The 23,685-nt window shown below is 45.2% G+C and overlaps 1 long non-coding RNA gene across 4 annotated transcripts in view; it reads right to left on the bottom strand.

Moving 5' to 3' along the window:
* LOC116658208 overlaps positions 1 to 23,685 on the bottom strand; it is a 271,406-nt gene that overhangs the window by 41,077 nt on the left and 206,644 nt on the right. For all 4 annotated transcript variants that reach the window (XR_004313436.1, XR_004313435.1, XR_004313433.1 and 1 more), the window contains one exon: positions 21,051 to 21,104. This is a non-coding gene — a long non-coding RNA (uncharacterized LOC116658208). The remainder of the gene's footprint in view (positions 1 to 21,050; positions 21,105 to 23,685) is intronic.

A 23,685-nucleotide genomic window follows, 5' to 3' on the forward strand; every position in this document is an offset into this window, starting at 1 on the left:
AACACATACAACATTTCTTAACCAGGCACAAAGTACTTTTGAATCTAAAAATTTTTTAAATCCTTAAGCCTCGTATCCCTGTCTTAAAGAAACTATTAATTTATTCCACCCATTACTCATTAAATTAGAATTTAATAAGTGTTTATTGCACGCATACTAAAGAGGATTCTGCAGAATTTTTTGGAAAATCCTTTCTTCCCCTTGAAGTGCTTATGATCTAATTAAGACGATAAAACAAACACTGTGACCTAGTGCCCATATCTCACCTTGTCATAAATACTAGTAGTTTTCAGCTTTCATAAATCAAAAACTCTATACCCTGTCCATTCACACATTTTACACTGACACCTCTTACCAGTTTTTGGATGCCAAAACTAGATCTTTATAAATCAGCAGAAAATGAACATTTTGAGCTTACTGAACTGCGGTGCTGTCAGCCAAGAGTTGAGTTTTGGCAGTGTTGCCACTTTTATCTGCACAGCAATGTCTCTGCAATTATTTGAAAATTTTTATTGCATTTTGCCCCTATGGTTTTATAAAAATAAACAGGGAAATGGAAAAATGAAAGCATTTAAACAGCATTCTCATAAACTGAACACATCAAGACGAAGCTGGAAAGAGGGCAGCCCAATGTGGTGAAACACTCACTGGGTTTAAACTGGTGAAGGAAGACAGCAAAACTAAGGGGCTTTCATGAAATGCTGTACTATATCTTCACAGAGTGCATCTGAAGCTGAGGTACGATTAGAGTTGGTCCTTTTTACAGATGTTGGGAATGGAACCCCCTCCTCTATTCTACTTTCACACATCCCTGTGAGACGGAAGTTTTCAGGAAGGCTTTGCTGATGAAAGCAGGAAACTGCCTGTGGACCAACACAGGTAGGTGTCAGTAGTGCCTGGACTCCAGCTTCCACTCCTATCTGTTTTCTAAGAGGCTCCATGGAAGGGAAGAAGAGCACTTGTCTCAGGTTAACACACCCTGCCCGCCCTTTCACTGTTCATTCATTATGCCTTCTTGCCAAAGCTCACAGTTGGAGTCTTGATCTAGCCCAGTGGTTCTCAACCAGGGATCAGACTTTTGCCCCCCAGGAGACATTTAGCAACGTCTGAAGATATTTTTGATTGTCTAGGGGGAGAGGCAGGTGGTGAGTAGAACTCAGGGATACTGCTAAACATTCTACACAGGACAGCTCCCCACCACAATGATTATCTGGCCCAGAATTTCAAATAGGGCTGCCAAAGCTGAAAACACCACTAGCTTCTCAACTCTGCTCTTAATTTAAGAATTAATCTTTTTATTCTAAAACTCCCTGAATCCAATTAACTACAGGCAAAGCTCAGAGATTTTGCAGGTTTGGTTCCAGACCACCACAATAAAGTGAATATCACAATAAAGTGAGTTACACAAGTATTTTTGGTTTCTTGGTGCACATAAAAGTTATGTCTACGCTACACTGTAGCCTATTAAGTGCACAATCTCATCATGTCTAAAAAAAAAAACAATGTACATACCTTAATTAAAAATACTGTTAAAAATTACTAACCATCATCTGACAATGCAGGGTTGCCACAAACCTTCAATTTGTTTAAAAACAAACAAAGAGTATCACAAAGCACAATAAAACGAGGTATGCCTGTAACCCTCTCTGGATGATGGGTTTTCCTCTCTAACTTGTGTGTGGGGACTGACTGCACGTACGGCTGGAGGTGGGGCTGGAGCAGAACTGAACGGCATTCAACATTTGCTGAGCGCCCTCTGTGCACTGGCCATGTGCTACTCTGAGCGCTTTGCATACACGACCACATTCAGTCCTCGTAAGAGCGCTAGCAGGTGAGTCCACTGTGATCCTCATTTCATAGATGAGACATCTGAAGCTAAGAAGCATTAAGTGAGATGTTCGAAGTCACAGAGGTCTTAAGTGCCGAGCCAGGACTGGAATAGAGGGAGCCTGACTCGGCAGCCGGATGAACAGACTTGGTAGACGCATGAAAAGCCAGGACAGCAGGTGAGGTCCCAACACAGCGTGAGAAGGAAAGAAGAGAGTGGGGCACAGGGTAGAGGCGCACGTGGGGAGACCCAGCGGGGCAGGAATAGTTCCACATATGCCCTCACGGTTCTTGGTGCTGACTCAGCTGCAGAAGTTGCAGTTCTGAGCCCTTGGACTTGAACTTGGGGTCACACGGCAGCCCCACTGCTTAATGCTTTCACACCATGGCTCTCTCATGGCCTGTAGAGAAGAGGCATTTTCCCCCGTTCCGACTCATTACATTCTGTTAACCCAGAACTTGTTTTGTGCAAGAGCTGCAGAGCCGTGGAGAGGAGCAGGAAGCATGTGACATGTTTCAATAGGCCGGCGTACTATGCTGACCAGCGAGGTTTGTTTATTAAAATCTGTGTGTGGGGTGAAGCCCAACTGAGCTTATGTCAGCTGATTTTTGGAGAGGCTCTGTTTTCAAGACCTGGCTGCTGTTTGTCTTCTTTACTGAGCTGACAGGGGACATTCCGGAGCATACATTACGCCAAAAACATCTGTATTACAGAAAATCAACAATGAGGAGCAACAGCTCCAAACGGAGTTAGTACTTTGAAAGGCTTTCATCTGTCAATAGATTAAACTGCTATTTTTATCTAAGGAGGAAATGAGAGGAAGTAAACCGGTTTAAGAACAGCAGAAAACAGCCTAGTCTTTTCTGCCAAGTTATTTTGCACACTTGGGAGGATGAAGGGTGGGATTTTGTCCTGTATTGTTTTTTTAATCAATGTTAAAAAATATATATATTTGGAAAATTCAATCCCAAGTCAGGGCACTCGGGAGTGACTTTTTTCTTTATTTTCTTCCCCCGGGATGCATGCCTCTGGATGAGACATGATGTTAAGGGGTTCACCTCTGATGAAGAACCAGGCATTTTACATGCCTTCCTATTTAAAAACCTTGGAGTGTCACTGGCGTACCCAGATGTGACAGGAACGCCTTCAACAGGATCACAAGAATGCTAACAATAACCGATCGCTAACATCTGTCAGGCACTTACTATGGCTCGGTATTTTTCATCTGTTGTTTCATTTAATCCTCACCTCTCTATTATACTATTGTACTATTATAATCATCTGCCTTCTTTAATTAACTTATTAAAGTAGAACCTATATGCAGCAAATTATACACATTGTAAGTATGGAACTCAGTGCACTTCACAAACTGGACATACCCAAGTAACTGCCACCCAGGACAAGCGACAGGACACCGCCAGCCCTCTTCTGCCCAACAGGTCACACCATTAGCCCAACCTCGAATAACAGAAATCAGTTTCACCACTCTCTGAACTTTATCTAAGTGGAGATACACAATATGTACCCTTTTCTTTCTGGCTTCTTTCCTTCGATGTTACATCTGTGAGATGCGTCCATCTCGTTTTGTGTAGCTGTGTATCACGTGTAGCTGTAGATTTCTCATCCTCAAGGCTGCAGAGTATTCCATTACGTGAATATGCCACAATTTATTTTTTAACTCAGCTGTTGATGAGTTTCATGTCCATTTCAAGGTGGAGGTTAACGTTGAAGGTTAAGGTTAAAGACAAAGAACACTGAGATTCAAGAGGTTAAAAATAACTTGTCCAAGTTCATGAAGCTAGAATGGTGGACCTGGGATTCTAACCTGGGCTGGCTTGACGCCAAAGCCCATGCTGTACTGCCTTCCAGAAAAGCTAGGTGTGCAGGGACCTATCTCTGACAGATGGAAAGGTCTTTTGTGTTAAGTAATTTGGGAGGCCAACTGGAAGAAGATATTTGAGTAACACAATATGGTGGATAGCCACCCATCTCTACAGAGCTCATTGCCCTGGGCACGTCTCTTTACCTTTGCTTCCCAACACTGTCTCCCTTTTTTATTACTTTGATTGACTGTTTCAGTAGTCCTATTGAGATCTCAAGCATTGTGGAATTTGACTGAGTTGCAGAGACAGGAAACACACCACTGAATGTAAGATACATACTTAGAGAATCAGCCGCAAAAAAGGTGAAGGCTTTGATGGGTATGTTAGCAAAAGAGGGTATGGGGCACATCCAAATTCAGTGTGTATGTGCACACATTTGTGTGCACTCTCTAAACCATGTGTTCACTCACTCTCCTCCCCTCTCTCGTTTTCCTCCTACAAATAGTTCACTAAGCTGTTGCCAGGACATTCCTATGGTATCAATTTGGCACACCCAGTGAACTGATTCATTATTACGATAATTGCGTCCTAACTGGCATTCATACTCTCTACGTGGTTTTTAGGAGGAAGGGAAAAGGAAAGAAACAAAAATAACACTTTCAAAGAATCACTTCACAATAAAGGAAACAGGAATGCTTCCTCTCTCTCTAATAGTTTATCCTCTTCAAATGGAGGGGAATCCAATGACGCGGTGCCACGCAGGCCAGTGGGGAGAGAGAGCAGCTTAAGCAATGTTTTCCGGCCCAAGTTCTAGATCCCTCTCAAACCTCATAATCAGAAGTGACCATGGCTAGAGACACAGGGAGACCAGACATAGAACTTACTGGAGCCTCAAGGAAGACTTTCAACACAGCTCTCACTGCCTCTCAGCCAAGTTCACTGGTGTTTTTCTAAAAATGGGCACAGAATTGACACGTGTCTGCTAGATTATTTGGCCAGTTTACAACTGATCATGCAGTGAATGCACAATGAGCGTGGGCCAGTGAGCACTGCTTGTTAATATGACAGAAATCACTGAATCAGCTGAGATACAGGCCAGTTGTTTCATTGATGTAGACAACATTGGGGTTTCCAAGTACTATTCCAGAAGAAAACCACCTTGCTTTGCAGAGTCTCAAGAAACCTTCTCTTCTCTGCTCTCCCCTGACGGAGAGAAGAGGCCACGGCACTGGCCAACTGTACTGGTTTGCCATGGCCACTGCAACAAAGCACTACCAATGTGGCCTGAACGACAGAAAGGTATCATCTCACAGTTCAGAGCCCAGAAGTCCAAAACCCAGGTGTTGGCCGAGTTGCTTCCTTCTGAGGATCACGAGGAAAGGATGTGTTTCATGCCTCTTGGTTTGTCTACGACCATTTTTATGCTCCAGTCATGGCATTCTCCCTGTGTGCGTGTCTCTGTATCCAAATGTCCCCTTTTTATAAGGAGACTAATCACTCTGGATTAGGACCCACCCTAATGACCTCACTTTAACATGACTGCCTCTGTAAAGACCCTACCTCAAAAAAGGTCACACTCTGAAGTGACTAACCAGGGGTTAAGACTTCAACATATGAAATGTAGGGGACACCCAACTCAACCCATAACACTGACTTTTACGAAAGTGTCTTTGTCTCTTCCCAGTGCACGATCAGTTCAGCCCTCCCCAGGGTCTCTAGGGTCCAGACTCTGTGTGCTCTGGCCCCAACCACATAAGTGTATTGAAAAGAAGACAGGTGAACTTGACGTGGCACCAGCTCCAATTTCTTTGTGGCCTTCTATTATCTTATCACCACAGGAAATGATGCTCTGGTTGTCAGGGTCGCCTGAGGTCAAAGGAGTCAGGGATGCCCATATAACTTCTGGTTCGGTCTCCCCCACCCCTTTCACTCGCCTGCTGGTCTTGCCACCGGGCCTCTCTCATCACTCCATGCAAGCTCATCCTTCCCTCCCTTTGCTGATGTTCCTCCAGCTCCTTTCTCCTCTTTCTCTGCCTCAAGAACAAAACTCTTTTAAGATCTCATTCAATTCATGTCTTCTGTGACAGGTGCTTCTCACTCACATCATCCGAACAGACAGAATCGTTGTTCTAGCTGGCTTTACATGATTTGATGAAGGAAGAAGGAGGGACATTTCTCATTCTATCCACAATGTCTCAGTAACTCACAGGAGCTGTCACTGACATCCTCATTCCATGTCTTGGTTTCCTGGGGCCACGGATTCCTCTTCCAGGTGTTCTACCTTTGAAGCTGCTGCCAGGCAAGCAAAGACTGAACAGCTTGATGGCACAGATCTCAGGCAGCCCCTTTCGCAGGTGAGACAAACACCCAGGCGACTTCACCCACGGTTAAAAGAGAGGAGAGAGTCAGTACTCGATTTTCACTTTCCTGTATGGAAATATCACTTTCTAGAAATCCTGTTTTGTCTCCAGCGCTATTTTTCATGAAGTCTTTTCTTTCAAAGTGACTTTTAATTTCAAGAAGCCACTTCATCCCCTCCAAATCTCGTAAGAGTTCCTCCCGCTCACTTTGAAAGCAGAATCAAGTTGCTAGAAGTCATCCACGTGGACAGAAAGGAAAAGACATGCTGTTGGGAATGACTTGTATTTAAAAATAAAACATTTGACCTTATTTCTTTAAAAATATAAAGCTTGAGCATTTCTTCCGAGCACCTTGAAGCCTCTGTGAATGGAGGGCTTGACAGAAGCACATTGATGAGGAGAACAGGAGACTTCAAAACCATTGGGAAGACCTGGCTTAAGTCTTTCCAGGGAACCGACACATTTCCAGTGAAAACCCAGGTGCTTAAGGAAACACACACTCCTTCAAGATGGAAACCCACTCTTCACAGCGCTATTTGCTAGCAGACCCAATTATTATCCCCAATTAACTGATGAAAACTTGTGAGAAAGACAAAGTACGTACACGCACCTGGCCCCCTCAACTGAGACATAACTCTCAACATATGTTAGGTTAGGCAAAGCCTGATCCGTGTTGAGAAGCCAAAGGCAAAGATGAAAAGAAAAGACCTCTTTCCTAATCCAATTCAGTTACTTCTCTCAATAGCCTGGTTTTTTCATACCAGGATATAAAAATGCTTTGCACCAGTTAGTAGACGTGATCAAAAAAGGTAAGTGTTCAAAATATTTTGATACCTACCTTGGTAGATTCTGTTGTGCAATAAAAATTTATGGAGTACTTCTTATGTGTGGCAGTGAAAATAACCTGCAGTCTGACGGGGAAACAGAAGAGTTAAGACAGTCATGGGATAATGCAGTGGAACATGCAGGCAAATCACTTAACCCAGTCTTGGAGCAGAGAGAAGGTCTGAAAGGAGGTGCTGTCTAAGCCGATGCGTGGTGTTAGTCAGAGGGAGTTGTCTAGAATAATCTAGAAGCGAGATGAAAGTGACCTGAGCAGCCCACTGGCAGGGAAGATGCAGAAAAGTCATCAAATTAGTGAGGTTTTAGGAGAAAGAATCTACAAGAGTTGGTAGGACTGTCTCCTCTACCTTCCGGGTTATAGCACTGAATAGGGAGGAGGAACAGGTGGGAAGGTGATTTATTTCACAAAGCGACTAACAATACACTAATACATCTGCTTTCTCAGTCTCTGTCTTCACACGGAGCAGGCTTGTTTACAACTGAGTAAATATCAGGTGTGCAGATTTGACTCAACCGAGTTTTTTATACCAATAAATTCCTTCTACTGTCTTATCAGATAGCCTAGCGGCCAGGCTGGATACTTGAGATCAGAGTGAAGTTCTTCCCCTGCAGTCCTCTTAAGCAGGAGTCAGAAGCCCTTCTACTCTTCTCACTGTGGTATGATGAGGGGGCGAGATGAAGGGGCACAAACACTACCTTGTTCCATGGGGATAAGACGTCATTTATGTCACAACTTCTGCGCGATAGCTAGCAGAGATTTTCCACTATGACTAATGCCCTGCTCCTGAGCTCACCATGGAAGAGAAAAGACAGAGTGTGACAAGGGACATAGGAATGGTGTGGACAAACTCTCCTGAGCATGAAGTGCAGGGCACATGTGATGAGCCCGGGCTAGGGGGGGACACAGTGACAGGGTTCTCAGGCTCCAGACAGCAGGGAGGCTCAACCTGGATGAACTGGTAGGAGCTGCTCCACTAGACAGGTGCAGGCATGCATTCCAGGGAATAAAAACAACATGAACAAAAATGTCAAAGTGTGGAAGGGAACAGAAGGTTGAGGAACAGTAAACAGACTGTGTGATCCAGCCTGAGTGCACAGGGTCACTGGGGAGAGTGAGAGGCAGCCTGAAGGAAGGACAATAGGAAGGGCTGTGAGCGCCAAGGAAAGGGGAGCCATGGACACGATGGGGAAGGGGCGGCATGGACGACCGTCAACCACAGAGAAAAGTGACCAGATCTGCTTCTCAGCAGCAGCATGGTAGCGGTAGACTGGAGGTGAGAGAGATGAGTGTCAGGGACACCAGCTAACAGACTCTGAAACAGCCCTACTAAGACCTGAGGAAGGGCTGAACCAAGGATTTGGCAGTGGCAATGGAGAGAAAAGGAGCAAGGCCAAGAGACATTTCTGCAATCAGATCTACAAAAGTTGATGACCAACACGGTGTCAGCTGGGAAAGAAAGAGGAGCATCTAGAGTTTCCGCCTTAGGTCATTTGGGCCCCTATAACAAAATACCATACAGGTAGCTTACAAACAACAGAAATGCATTTCTCATGCTTCCGGAGGCCAAGAAGTCCAAGGTCAAGGGGCCAGCAGACTAGGTGTCTGGTAAGAAGCTGCTTCCTAGTTCACAGATGTCCATCTTCTCACTATAACCTCACACGGCAGAAAGGGAGAGGACGCTCTTGGGGGTCTCTTCTATCAGGGCACTAATCTCATTCATGAGGGCTCCACCCTTGTGACCTAATGACCCCAAATGCCCCACCTCCAAGTACCATCACCAAACCACTGGGATTAGGTTTCAATATATAAATTTTGGTGTGGGGGTGCAGACAAACATTCAGAGTAAAGAATAAAGGAGAGGGATGAAGAGCTTTCTAGAATTTGGAGAGTAAGAGTCTGAACAATTTGGGAGGAGGCTGGGATAGAGAATCAAAGAGGAGAAGAACCAACTGCTTGCTGTTTACTCTGTCGTTGGATTCCTTTGTTGATATCTTTGAAAATGTGAATATAGGCTTTGCATTGTCTTTATGCTCCTTTGGAGGCCAGGCAGCTTCTGGGACTTTAGTTTTCCCTGCTAGATGGACCACGTGAGTCTCTGGTTTCTCTGCACCATGCTGGGGCAGAGTTGCTTTCAGGAGAAGGAGGACAAGCCCCTCAGATACTGGAAGGGTGTGGAGCTCTTGACAGTCACCTGCGTACAGGAGACTGGGATGCTTTCGGAGGAAAAAGGTAAAAAAGTAGGAGGGTTCAGGGAAGAACGCTGGGTTGTGCCGGCTTGAAGAGAACAGAGAACATGAGGAAAGAGAAACAAACACGGTGGGCATCCAATGAGGAGTCATGAAGTGTAAGGGAAATGGAGCGGGCGCAGGGTCACTGAGGTCAAGCGAGAAAGCATTTAGGGAAGGAATCCTAGAACCCCTGGTTGGGAACCACAGAGACCCAAATCATCACTCTCTATGGAGCCCCAAAATGAGGGGTAGGTGTCGGCAGCTTTGGCCAGCCAGCACCATCCTCTCTCCCTGGAGAGCTCTCCTGCTTCTGGGATCCCTCCTCACATCACCCACGTGCTTCCAGAGGAGAGGTCGTGTTGTAACCTGATCTCACCCCGTAATCCAGTGGACAGGTCCAGGCACAAGGGCACCTGTTCCAAGCCAGACCTACAAGGTCCTTTCCCTAGGATTTTTCTTCAAAGACACCATCATTTCGGTCTCTTTCCAATGGCTAAAGCTGTCATTCAGGGGGCCTCAAGCTTTAGAGTGGGTAAGAATGAACTACACAAGGAGTCTTAAAATTCAGATTCCCAGGTCACTTCTCCAGAGACCCTGACTCAGTGGGTGTAGGGTGGGTCACAGGCCTGGTCTTGACCCTGCAGTTCTGGATCAAACTCGGACACTGCCAGGGGCCGGGGAGAAAGGAGACTGCAGCGAGAGAGGAGACGGGGCGGGAAGAAGAGATGAGAGCCAGTGCCAGCTGCCCTCCAGGCCTGCCTGCAGCTCCTTACTATTGTGGTCTGCATCCCAGACTTCATCATGGAGGCCCTCTCTGTGGCAACCATTTCAAACTGTGGTCTAATCACCTGCAACCACAGAGTTCTAACAAGCTCAGAATTTGTAAGCAATTTTTTGCATGAGTGCCTAAGAGACAGGGGGCTTGTGGACAATCGACCCTTCTGTGTGCACCCAGAAACAATGTGCACCACAAGAAAAGACTGTGTGTGTGTGTGGTGCTGATGAGAAAAAGTAGGGGCAAAAAAGAAAGATGATCATGTTCAACTTGCTATTGCTGCTACCTTCGTCTGGGGTGTGTTTGCTGTGCTGCACACGAACCTCCGCCCCAGAGGGCCTACTGGAGCCCCCCTCCTGCCTGAGGGGCAGAAACCTGGTCTTGGTCAACTCTGGAGCTCCCTTTCCCCTGAGTGAAGCAGTTACATGGAGCAAGATCTTGTAAAGGGGGTCGACACCAGTCCCGGATGCAGGTGCGCTAAGGCAGCCATCGGCCCAGAGGTCCACTGAGACCACCTTCACTACTGCCCACCAGGTGCTTCCCGGGAAAGGGCAGGGGGATCATCCTGGCCCGCCCCTTGTCACACAGGGCCATGGAAGTCTCCGCAAGGTCTGCTGAGGCCACCAGCCTGGCCTTGCTTTGCAGCCAACCCCCAGAAGTAGGATGCAGGGCGCCCCTCTCCATATGATCATCACTTACCCACTGTCTTCACTGTTTCCTTAACCTCAGGGAAAACCTTCCCTAGATTTGGGGGGAATGAGGGGTGTAGGGAGCCTGCCTCCTCTCCTGACATTTCTCCCTAAGGGCATGGTTCCTTGACACAGTGTAAGACGGCAAAAAGCAGGTAGGCCATTTGCTCTCCATTCTGCCACATCCTCCCCCCAAGGCAAGGAGCATTAGATGGCCTGGCTGCTTTGGAGGAGGGAGGGGCTGGCAGAGGGAGAATGATGGGCTGGAGGAGGGAGGGGACAGGACAGAGGTTAACTTTTCAACACCATTATCTGGGCAGCAGATGTGCACGCTGAATGTGCATATATGCATTATTAATTCACCTGGACGTTTTTATCCTTTCCAGCCTGTATTCCTGCATTTTTCCTCTCCGCCTTCTGTACAGGACACACCAGTCTCCTCGAACCCAAAATTTGAGCAGCTGTCATTCCCTCCACAGCCCAGCTCAGTAGTTTGGCGAAAAGGACATGCCAGTCGAGCAAAGGAATGATATATGCCAAAAGGTACTGCATTAGGCTCTTCATTAACTGGAGGGCCAATAAATTTATGAAAATCGTGAATCAGTTCATCCACTACTTAGAACAATTAAGAGCTAATTAACATGAGGACAGGGCTGACCCTTCTATTCATCTCAGGACACTCAGCCCTGAGCACCCACATGCACACACAGGCTCCAAGGCAGAGAATGGAACTCACATTGCCTGCCTGCCTGCTGTGTGTTCCCGTCAGATCCCGGAGGCACCCCGACATGGGACAGACTCAATGCAACCTTCTCTTAATGCTGGAACTTCCCCTGAGGGCTCATGCATTTTTTTTAACTTAAAAAAAAACTTTTTATTATGAAGATAGTCAAACATGAAAAGCACAACAAACCTGAGGTACCTCCCCATCAACCACCTTCAACAATGATCAATACAAGGCCAGTTTTATTTCATCTATGCACCCCTCTCTGGATTATTTTAAAGTAAATCCCAGGCTTCCTATTATTTCATCTATAAGATGACTTATGAGAAGGAGTTTTAAAAACATATCCATAATACCATTATCACACCCCTCTCCAAAAAAAAGAATGATAATTCCTCAATGTCATTAAACTTTCTCATTGAATCTTATAATTTTTAAGTTTGTTTAAATTGTGATACAAATAAGAGCTTGACAGTGTAACTGGCTGATACAACCCTAAGTTATAATACTCTTTTCTTATTTAAAAAAAAATTTAATTTATTTTTTTATTGACAACTCAGAGACAGAATACTCTTTTAATCTATAGGTTCCTCCTCTATCTCTGCTTATTCCTTATGATCTTTTGCTGAATGAACCTTGTTATGTGTCCTTAGCATTTGACACAGCCAGGATTTTGCTGATTGCATCATTGTGATGCTAGTTTGTGTGTGTGTGTGTCTCATATCTCTATGGAAGTTAGATACAGAGACTTAGTTCAGATCAGTTTGTTTCTGTTCTGGTTTGGCAAGAATTTCAAAAGCGGTAGTGAACATCCACCAGGAGACACATAAAATCTAGCTGTGGCTCCTTTAGTGATGTCATCACAGCCATTGGTGATTATTGCCTAGAGCAGTGATTCTTGACCCGGGTGATTTTGTCCTCCCAGGGAACAGGGGGCAGTGTCTCAAGACATCTCTGGTCATCACAGCTGGGGGAAGGGATGCTCCTGGAATCTAGGGGGTGCATGCCAGGGAGGCTGCTACCAAGCACAGGATGGTCGCCCACCACAAAGAATTATCTGTCCCAAAATGTCAAGAGTCCAAAGTTGAGAAACCCTGGCCTGAATTCATTTATTCATTTGGGATTGCAAAATGTTATATTTCTAATTTCGTCATTCAGTTTTTTTTTTAATACTGCTATAAAGGCAAACTTCCTAATCAACTATTCAGTTTCCCTGATACAGAATTCATATAGTAAATGCAAGTAAACGTTTGATTCTTTCATTTACCAGTTTTCAAAATAATAAGGTAGTTTCCTAGACTCCTCCAAAGATGACCTATAAGATTTTTCTTCTTACAAGAATCATTTATAAACATGAGAGTATAAAGGTATTGGATGTGTTCCAACCACTGCAGTGATTACTGATGCCTAAAGCGTCTGCCTTTGGACATCTGGAGCTTATTCAGGTGTGTTCCTGAGTCTTTACAACACACCCTTGTCATCTTCAAAAGTCTGCTTGCACTTCAGGATAACAAGATCCTCCAGGGTCATCTTGTGTATTTACTCTCCCGGACTGGAGTCTGCCACTGCCCCGAGGAGCCTGGTCCCTTTCTTTCAGTGGCATTTAGCAATCATCATCTGGGTCCTAGGGGGACTCATGTATGTTAAGACATAAATAAGCCCTCATAATATTTTACTTCTCTCTAAGGATGAACTTTTCTGAGCTATATTTTACACATAGGAAAACTCACACAGTTGACCCCTGAACAGCGTGAGGGTTAGGGGTGCCAACCTCTGTGTAATCGAAAATCCACATATAACTTGACAGTCGGCCCTCTGTATGCATGGTCTCACATCTGTAGACCCAACCACCCCCGATCCTGCAGTACTTACTGTAATAGGTGTTTACGGAAAGAAATCCGTGTATCAGTGGATCCGCACAGTTCAAACTCGTGTTGTCCAGGGTCAAGCGTACCCAAGAGAGTGGTTTTCCCCCAACTCAAACTTAAAGCAAACGAAAATGCTGGAAAGCTGGCAGTGCACCCACCCCCATTTCCAGATCCTCTCTTTTAATCAGCAGGCCTGGGAATGGAGCAGACTGCCCCGAAAGCCTGATAATGAGGATAAAGCAATAAAATAGGCTGGATCTTGGGGCCAAGAAGGCCTGGAAATGCCAGAGCTGGTCTGAACTGCGGCCCCCGGGTTTTCCAAGGCGAGGGCTTCCCTGGGCCCCTTCTCTCGGCTGCACAAACAAGCACAGGCAGAGGCTGCGGGCGGGTAGGGGAGACCCCACGGAGCGTCAGTCTCACTGAAAGTCTAGGCAAATGAGAGGAACTTCTCTAACATCACAGGCCAGGTACAGCACATTTCATATTAAAAAACAGACTGTGAACTAGCATGCCAGAGTACCACTCACATTTAGAATATGTGACTTTGAAGAGGTTTCTACTTGCTGCGGGTCCCTCTGAACTACCTTTAGACCCCAGGGCGCAGAGACCCCCTTGTCCTCTGGCATCGGGGGATTTTAGGAGAAAGAGTGGGAAGCATTGGGAGATAATTCTGAACATACTCTGCTACAATAAAGGGCCTCTCACTTTATTATAAATTTAGGTAGCTTAAATTATATTGAAAAGTCAGAAGGTAGGTCATTTGTTTCATCAAGAATTCTTTTATGAAGGGAATTACTATCTCCTAATGTCTCTTTTCTTAAAAAGTTTAATATCTCAGCACTACCTATCTCAGGTTTAAGCGGAAACATACCAGGTTGAGCCTTAAGTCCTTTCCAGAACAAGGTAGGAAATGGCAGAGATAAAGATACGGGTATGGATATAGGTAGATATCTTGTGGACATATATTAAGATTGTGGAAACACACCTGCTGTCTGCAAAAAAAAAAAAAAGGGCCGGAATTTTTTTTTAAGCCCTGCAGCCACCTCTGAGTGAGCCCAATAAAAAACTCCACTGCCCAAGTGCTGAAATCAGATTAGCATGCCCCAGCTCTGATGTCCTGTGCTGAGGGAATTGGAAGCCAATGGCGCTGGAGTTGGACTATTTTGCATTTCTCGGTGACATCCTCTAATGAGCTGACAACGCAGAACACCAGGCTGCTGTCTTGGAGAAATGAAAACAATCCAGTGGTCATTTCACATCCCATCATCCTAATGACAACCCATGAGCTGCCTGCTCCTTGCCTTTGATTAAAATACACGGAACCTGCCCAAGGAATTGAGAGCACGAGCCCCCAGAGGGAAAGAGACCAAAGAGGACTGCATGGAGGGCAGGAGGAGGCCTCCAAGGAAAAACGCATTTGGGAAAGTCAGAGCGGTGTTGCTTGAAACTGGCACTCTCGGAAGCGGTCAGCTACAATGCCTGATTAACTTTCTCCAACAGAGCCAACGACGGATTCCATCAAAGAGATCCAGTGCTATGCGGTGGCTCAAACGTAGCTCAATCCCACAGCAGTGCAATCATGGGCGTGACGCTCCAAGGCAGGAGTTCAGCTGGAGCGCACCAGGTCAGCTGGGCTCGTCGCTAGGAGGCTGAAATACTGCATCCTGGTTGACCCGTCTCCCACCCTGTCTCAGCAGGCCCCACCCCTCTCCTAAAACCCCTGGTCCACCCCAACAATGCAGCAACTTTACTAAACGGGCAAGGCTTGGCACAGGGGGAGCCTGCCCCCACCCTGATTCAGCATGGTAGGTGACTTCCAGTCTGCTGGTCAATGTCCAGGCCAGACCACGGTCAAACAGCCTCCACACTCGATGAGACGTGCCCACGGTACCGCCCAGCACTACTGAGCCTCCCCAGACCCTGCCAGCAACCCACAGGGCTGGGCCCCTGCTGCAGGCCCGCCTGCCGCTGTCCGCTTTGCAGGGCCTGCTGGCGGCACAAGCACCCCCGGGTCCCGGTGGGGAGAACAAAGGAAGTGAGAGGCCTACGCTCACCCTGGCTCTCGGAGGGCTGGACAACCTTCGTGTGCTTGGCAGGCTTATCACTGGGATTTTTTTCACTGCCCTTTTCTTGTCGCCAACCCTCTTTAAGCTTCCTAAATTAATAATGATGAAGCTCTTTAAGCCGTCTCTCCAGTCTTTGTTTTTGATGATTTCTGTTCTCTGGGGCCTTTTTCTGCCCCACCGGTAGCCCTTTACCCCTCTCTCCTTCATTTGTCTCCATTCTCAGATACCCACCATGATATCAGTGATTAGATCACTAGGAAAAGAAAAAGGAGACACAAGAAAAAGAAAGAAGTAGCCATTTCGATGTTGCTGAGTTGAGGGTTTGGGTCGGGAACAACATGAAATCCCAGTGGAAGGACCCAGGAGGAGGAAGAGGGTGGAATGTCCCTGAAGGGCCATTCATCACATTCAGCAGATGGCAAAGGAAAGAGAGGGCGAGGGTGACGCCCACCAGGACCAGCACTTGAACCTGGGCTGGAGCTTGCCCAGCATGAGGGGGGAAACATATCCCTCTTGAACAAGTTGTTCATCATAAATCAATAATCCTCTGCTTTTGCATAACCACCAATTCCTCCTCCTTAAGGAGAAGGATAGAAATACCAGGTTCAACAGAGTCATCCCTCCTTCTCTTCCATCCGACTTCCCTTGTATTTCTGCATCATTAGATTTGTCTTATCCCATTGATGAAATTCAAAAAGGCAGCATTCCAAAGGACCCTGGGCTGCCCACATGGCAAGGAAGAATCTCACTAGGCAACAACAGCCTTGGGTGGGAGCCAGGATTCCACTGTCACCCTTCCAATAGAGGGGAAGGGCTGGTGGAGAAAGTAGAAAGCCAGAACGTCGCATAGAAGTGAGGACGTATTTAGGAATCACTCATCACTGAGCTCCAAACTTTAGCTTCTCCAATTTCATCCAGCACAAGAGAGATGTGCTGAGTACTCCGTGTCAGACGCTGTGCAAGGCATGGGGGATTTCAGAACAGCAGAGACAAGCTTTCTCTTAGGGAAAAGCTCACTGTTTGGCTATGAGATGGCTAAAATTAGCTAATCAGTAAAACAGTGGCAATAATAACCATCTCTATGTGACAGGTATAATGCTGTCCTCACCAAATCTAGCTCATTGCCTCTCTGGGCACACAACTAGACATCTCCCAGCATCCTCTGCAGTGCCCAGAGGAGTGAGCTCTGGCTAACGGAAGGTGGGTAGGAGGATTGAATGTCACTTCCAGGACTGGCCTCTGAAACCTGTCTCACAGTCTTTCCTGTATTGTCTCTCCCTCGTTAGCCAGTTGGATGCAAAAACCCAGCAAAGGACTCAGAGGCCCTACAGGAATTGAAGCCACTAGATGAAGGGTCCTGGGTCCCTCAGAGACTACAAAGAGCAGAGCTCCCCAGCCCAACACACACACACACACACACACACACACACACACACACACACACACACACACACCACATTGTCTGTAATATGAACAAAATATAACCATCTGTGTTAACCCACTGAGATTTGAAGGTAGTCTGTCACAGAAGTTAATGCTACTGACCCTATCTAACACACGCATGGATTTCATTAACAGATGGAATGAGGAAGTATATTTACGGAGCCTGGTTCTGTGCCTGACATACAGCAGGTGCTAGAGCCACAGGAGGCACTCAGTAACAGCACTCCATTTTGCAGGGCCAGAGCAAGAACTCCACCAGACAAGGAAGAGGGACGAATGAGCGCCACCACCCCGGGGCGCAGCGCCACACAGCACCGCAGGCAGGTACAACAGTTCCCTTGGTGGGAGGTAAGGATGCTCTGGGGCAAGAGGACCAATTCCAGAAGGGCCTGCATCCTGTCGGCAAGGAGGAACCAACAAAGCACTACTTTTTTTTTTTTTAACACTTCATTGAGCTAAGATTCAAATACCACGCAACTCATCCATTTAAACTGTATCATTCAATGTCTTCTTGTATATTCACGTAGTTTTGTATCCGTCACCACATTCAGTTTGGGAGCCTTCTCGTTACCACAAAAAGAACCCCAGCCTCCCTAGCTGTCCTCCTCCTGGGTACGTGCCTAGAAGCAGTGAAGGGTTTTTAAAACAGGGGAGTGAAAAGTTCGACTTCCATTTTTAAAAGATCACTCCCTGACCTACCACAGCCCAAGGTCAAGCTCATGACGGAAGTATGAGGACCCACCTGCATCCCAGGGCCCCTCTTCCCCAAGCCGCAGCCTCTCGCGCGCACCCCGCCCACCCCCACGCAGGCTCGGGTTTCCTGCCTCCGCAGGAAACCCCTGAGGAAGCTCAATGGAGCCGGCCTTGCTTCCAGCAAATTCACACCTTTTGGTTCTGCCTTCTGGTGGTTGGGCTCGGTTGATCTGTCCTCCAAGACTGTCTACCTCTTGGTCGGTTCCTTCCCTCTGAGAGTCAACTCTCTCCCCCTCCAAATGCTCCTTCCTTCCTCCCCTGCCCTGTCAAACGTCCAGCTCCCCCATCCCCAAAAGGGGCAGGGCAGTGTCACGCTTACAGAAGTCCCCGGAATTGTCGCAAACCCCATGGACAGGGAAGATATACTGTCCTTGTCTTAGCAATGGGGAGACTGAGGCTCAAAGAGTTCATGCGCTGTCCCTAAGGCTATACAGCAGGTGAGTATCAGAGCCGAGCTGCCACCTGAAGCTCAGAGACGCAGGCAGCCGTTGGGACTACTCTCAGTGGCATGAACCAAACTGCCAAATATCATCCATCACTGTCAGAAGGGGATGGGTTTTCTCTCCTAACAAGAGGGCCAAGAGAGGAACTGGTACTGCACACCCTCAGTGACAGCCGAGTCCCAAGCTCCTTGTGTCTCCCAGTTTGCCATCCTTAGTCAGGGACTTTCAGTTTTGTGATCAAAATTCCTACTCCAGACCCTGTGCTTTTTCTTTTTTTCATCAGAAAAGCAACAGCTCTCCCAGAAGCCCCATTCAGTAGGCTTCTTCTCCATTTCATTGGTTCATTAGGAATTTGTAACTTTCCTACTGCAAACAAAATTGGCATCTGTAACCAATGGAGAGGGGAGAACGGATGCCGGGCAGGGAAGCTGCAGTGCAGGCTCTGAGCGGGTCCAGCCCCACCGGCCTCGTGCTCCATCTGGACAGCCTGAGGCACCTGCTTCCTGCACCTCCAACCCCGAAGAGGTGCAGGGCTGAACCACAAGGCGGAGCTTAGAGCTTCTGGAGGGAGGAAGCCTCTCTTGATCATCAGCATGATCTGCTGAGTGCATGCTCCCTTGGGCCAAGGGAGAGGCTGGTTGTTTCCTTTGGTTCAGTCCCCACTTTGGGAAGAGTCAGAAAGCCCTGGGAATACACCGGCCCTCAACTTCCCAGCACTCACAGCTGCTGCGGGCCTTAATGGAAGAGGAGCTGACGTGCTCATTTCCAGGCCTGCCACAAAGCCCTTCTGCAGAAACTTCAGACCCTCAAAAGGGCTCAAGAATAAATTATGCATTAATCACAATCTCAAGATGAATGGAAAAGATCAGACATATGTAATTTCTGAGCAGCATTAACCTGGAAGTTGGAGGATGGAGGGCAAGAGGAGACGTGGTGAGACAGGAAGAAAAGGAAACTCTCAGGGGCACTGACTTTTCCAGATACATCTATCTTGCCCTCTGGTCCCTCTGGCTGAACAGGCCCATGTGGCCGAGGAAGCTGGATCATGTGATCTTTTTACAAAAGAAGAGAGCCTTCCCTGCAGGGCTGGATGCTGAGGCCTGGTTCCCTGGAGGTTATAACAAGCTGAATCACTCCTCCCACATCTCACACTTCTCAACGAGGCGTGATGTGACCCTCACCCCTCACCCCCATGCCTTCTCCTGGGGCCTCCCTGCTTTCTGAAGGTTAAACCTCTAAGAAGCCTTGCTAAACATTAAGTCATCTTGGGTTTTTAGCAAACACCCTTTAAAACTGAGACCCTGTGGGGGAAAATGTTCCATGGGAAGTACTACGTAATGGAAGGATCTTGGGGTGTAGGGGCAGCGGCCCTGGATTCCAGGCTCGCAATGAGCCTGCCTGGTCCCTGGGCATCCATCAGTCTTCTCATCCGTAAGATGAGGGCTGGAATCAGTGGGTACTAAAGAGCACTTCTGGCCCTTATTCTATGACTCTAGGGATGGACAATATTGCATTCAAGTATGTGGTATTTCCTTTTTGTATGAATTTTCTCAGCAAATGTAAACTGATCACGGACATTCATGACAATAACATTTGATGGTTACCATGAGCTCTGGCAAAGTACTTTCACCTGGTAAGTCAATCCTCACAGCAGTCCTCTCGTGGCGTAGGCAGGTATTATTAACAGCTCCAATCTACTGATGAAGGAACCAGGCACAGGGAGATAAGTAATCATCCTCTACATTTCCACTGGGATGCCTGAGACACATGTCCAATTTAATGCATTGGAAGATGAACTTATGACTCCCCCACTCCACCTCACCCAAACCTGCTTCTCTCAATCTTCCCCTGCTCAGCAGATGGCAACTCCTTCCTTTCTAATATCCGAGGCCAAAAGGTTTCAAGTTTCTCCCACCTCCAATTCATCACAAATCATGTCAGCTATGCCAGCAAAATGTATTTGGAATCCACTGTTTCTTACCACTCCCAGTGCGACTACCTGAGTCTAAGCCTTCACCGTGTGTTGTCTGGACCACTGCAGGAGGCTTCTTACTGGTTTCTACCCTTCTGTTCCCCATCACGTGCACACATACATGCACACACACACGCACACACACAGTATTTTTTCCACACTGTAGCCAGAATGATCCTTTGCAAATGTAAGTGATATTTATTCCTCTGTTCAAAACTTTCAGGGGCTTCCCATCTCACTGAGAGTAAAATCCAAAGCCCTTACCCTGACCTCCAAGGCCCTCCAAGATCTCCCCCACCCCCAATCCCTCTCCTCTCTGGTCCCCCGCCCTCCCCCCAGCACACCAGGCATCCCCCTGGCGCCACCCTGGCCCGGCTGCCCTTCCCCCAGGTATCTGAATGGCTTGCTTCAACACCTCACTTCAGTCTCTCCACTGAACCGTTTCTCTGAGAAATAAAATAGCACCTCTCTCATCTGTCTGTGTCCCCCTAGCCTGGGTTATTTGTCTCTTTAACCCGCATCTCCGCCTGATGTGGTTTACATTGTTTGTTTATTTTTTGTGTCCTTCTCCCCCTACCAAAGGTAAGGTCTGTAAGGACAAAGACTGTGTGTTCACTCACTGCTGAGCCCCCAGGGCTAAAAGAGTGCCTGGCATTTTAAACAGTCACTCAGTGTGATGGAGGTGTTAGCTAGCACAATGGTGGCAACCATTTTGCAATGTATAAGGGTAGCAAATCAACATGTTATACACCTTAAGCTTATATAGGGCTATATGTCAGTTATATCTCAATAAAGCTGGAAAAAATAATGTCATTCAACATATACAGGTGGCCCTTGTTATCTGAATCTAATCTGTATCTGAAACTCCACTGGGTGGGGGATGTGTGGACAGCAGAAGCCCATATTCTATGACATTAAAGGGAAAAATAATAAGGTGTTCCCTCCATCACATGTATTCCTTCATCGCCTATAAAACGACACACTGTGGATTTCTGCAGGATATAAGGCATTTAAAACACTAATTACCTAATTATTTGACTCTTAATAAACTCATTAGTGAATACGCTTGTGTGCAGTATGCTACAATACTGGAAAAGAATTATATTTTCCTTCTACTTGGAAAGGAACTATACACTGTAATGTAAATAAACAATAAAACGATTTGTTAAAGATACATAATGAGGGCAAATATAACTACCAAAGTAAAATAAACAATTTTTAAATGCTTACTTACTCAATGTAGAGCTCCCCGGGTAAGAGGGGGAAGTCACTGTGTCGCACGGCTGTGCTGTGGGGAAAGAGAAGTCAGCGTGAGCCGGGGAAGAAGTGAGTGCAATCACCAAACACCCAACGTGCATCTATTTCCTAGTCAAGGAATTAGGGGGCACTCTTCTCTTGCTGGCCTCCAGGAAGCTGGAAATGAAAGGAAGACTGGATCATCGTCCAAAGTCTTAAATGAGGCAGTAAGATTTGAAAAAAAAAAAAAAAAACACTCAAATAGGCATCTGCTTTAACTATATAACTATATAATTCATTATCTATACTGGAGACAATTTTGAAAATGAAAGACAGAAAAATAGTTTTTAAGTACGCACTCATGGATTGACAGGTTGGTTTTATTATGATAGTAGACCTATAAAACAGTTCCAGTCAAAAATTGTTTTCAAAAATAAAATCGTATCTAAAAACAAAAAACAATTAGTATCCATGAAAGCTAAACATTTAAAATTAGATTGAGCAGTCTAAACAGCTAAAAATAACATAAGCAGAATGGTATTCTTATTTCATAGACATTTACTGTAACCAGTCTGGAGTTCTATCTTTACCAAATGCCATGTAACAGGTATTTTTCTAAAGAATGTATTTTTAATATATATATTTCTATTTTTCATAAAATTGCCTGCAATCTTTTTCAAAATTGCATTTCACAGTTTATAGACTTAAAATTGTTGATACCGTCAATTGATTCTTAATTGACCAAAAAAAATTTTTTTTAGTAGAAGTAGATTTATTTAGAGAGATGTTCATGGGGGTGGTGGGGGCAGTGGTTAAAGTAAAGGTAGATACACTCTTCACAGACACAGTGCAGGCGGTCTTGGAAGGCAAGGGAGAGAATGACCATGATGACCACAGAATTTTTAATTAAGAAAATATTCTTTCTACGGGTGCTGAGATACTTGTAAATGAAGGAGTAATCCTGATAAACGGAAAATATTCTTAATTCTGATTTTTTTTCTTATTGAAATGTGTTATCACTTCAGTCCAAATTGTTTCACAGGTGCCATCCTTTTGTCATTCAGGGAAACTGTGGCAAATATTTTATGAGACAGAACTCATCAGGTAAGTTGTCTCTATTTATGATTTTTAAAAATGTTTTGCCAAATTTAGATGCTGCAAAATCACAGACCCTCACCATTTTACTCCATTCCAATACAGGATATGAACTCATCCAGTTAAATATAAAAGCTCCATCAAAATATTTTTCCCATCAGTAAGATATTTCAATGTATAATTATTTACTCCCTAATTTAAATTATTTAATTTCTTCAAATCCTTCTTCGATTTTGTAGGTACAAATTCTGTTTTCAATAATTACATTTTCCTAAAAGCTTCCAGAGCTGAACTCTTTTGGCTCACCGTTCCTTGAATACTTGATTAAAGACTACCAACTGATTTTAAACAAAATGCAAACAAAATTTAGAGGACTCATTTGTTAAAAAAAAAATTTTAAGTAAAAAGTCAGTATGTATTGTATTACACTTGAGTTGATTTACAAAGTAGCACTTCAAAGGCTCAAACATTTCTAAAATCTAAGAACGTGCAGAGGAGAAAAAAAAAGCACATACTGCCAGGCTGAGCACTTTTGAATTCAACATCATCTCTATCACAAATATTTTGTAGCTCAGTTTCTCTGTGTATAAATAAAAATATTTATAATGTCTGTCAACTATGGCTTCTATTTTGTTGGTAGACTATCACAGCTTGTTTGGATGCAGTTTTGAACTATGAATGCACTACATCTAATTCCAAATACATTGCTGCTCCACGATTTCCTAATTTAGTAATAACACTGTTTTGCCCAGGATGCTCTGTTCCACCCAAATCTGTATTTGTAGTACCACCACCATCTTCCTTGCTGAATTGTTTTTAGATGAAGTGATGAACTACAATAATGTCAGATGTTACATATCTTTGACAGAATGAACTTTCAAAAGCTTTACTTTGAGTCCATGAATTGGATTGGAAAAAAAAAAACCAAACCATTATTTAAATTAACTGGCTTTCTCTTGAAAAAGCTGACATAAATGGCATCATTTAACTGTTTGTGACATTCTTTTGCCAGTGGAGCCATACCATTAATAAATATCCCTTCACTTTTTCCATTCACACACACACAAAAAAAAGAAATCAAAATTAAGCAAAATTAACTTGGAAAACTCATCATGTTACCTAACTGAAAAGTCATACTTCCCAGAGTGACATAAAAAGAGGACTGCACGTGTGAAATCGTCGTCACCAGGCATATTTGTCTCAGAATAGTTATTACTAATTTTTAAAATAGATGGTGATGCTTTTTCATAAGAGTTTGTCCTCTGGGTTTACCTGTGGTCAGTGATATTACCACAGCCCCCAGAGCATACAGCAAAGGTTAACAAGCATTTGTGCAAGTTTCACATTCATCAGTATTCTTGAGCAAAGGATATTTAGTACTGAGTTTTCTGTTAAACGTGAACTTTTTTTTTTAAAGCTCAATACTGCTGGGCTTTAAAAAATAAGAATAAAACAAGAAAAAGACAGTATTATCACAAGATAAAAATATATAGATTTACACAAAGCAACAGATGACAAGCCACTGAGGCAGTAACTGC

This window comes from Camelus ferus, chromosome 20, assembly GCF_009834535.1.
Source record: "Camelus ferus isolate YT-003-E chromosome 20, BCGSAC_Cfer_1.0, whole genome shotgun sequence".
Lineage (NCBI taxonomy): Eukaryota > Metazoa > Chordata > Mammalia > Artiodactyla > Camelidae > Camelus > Camelus ferus.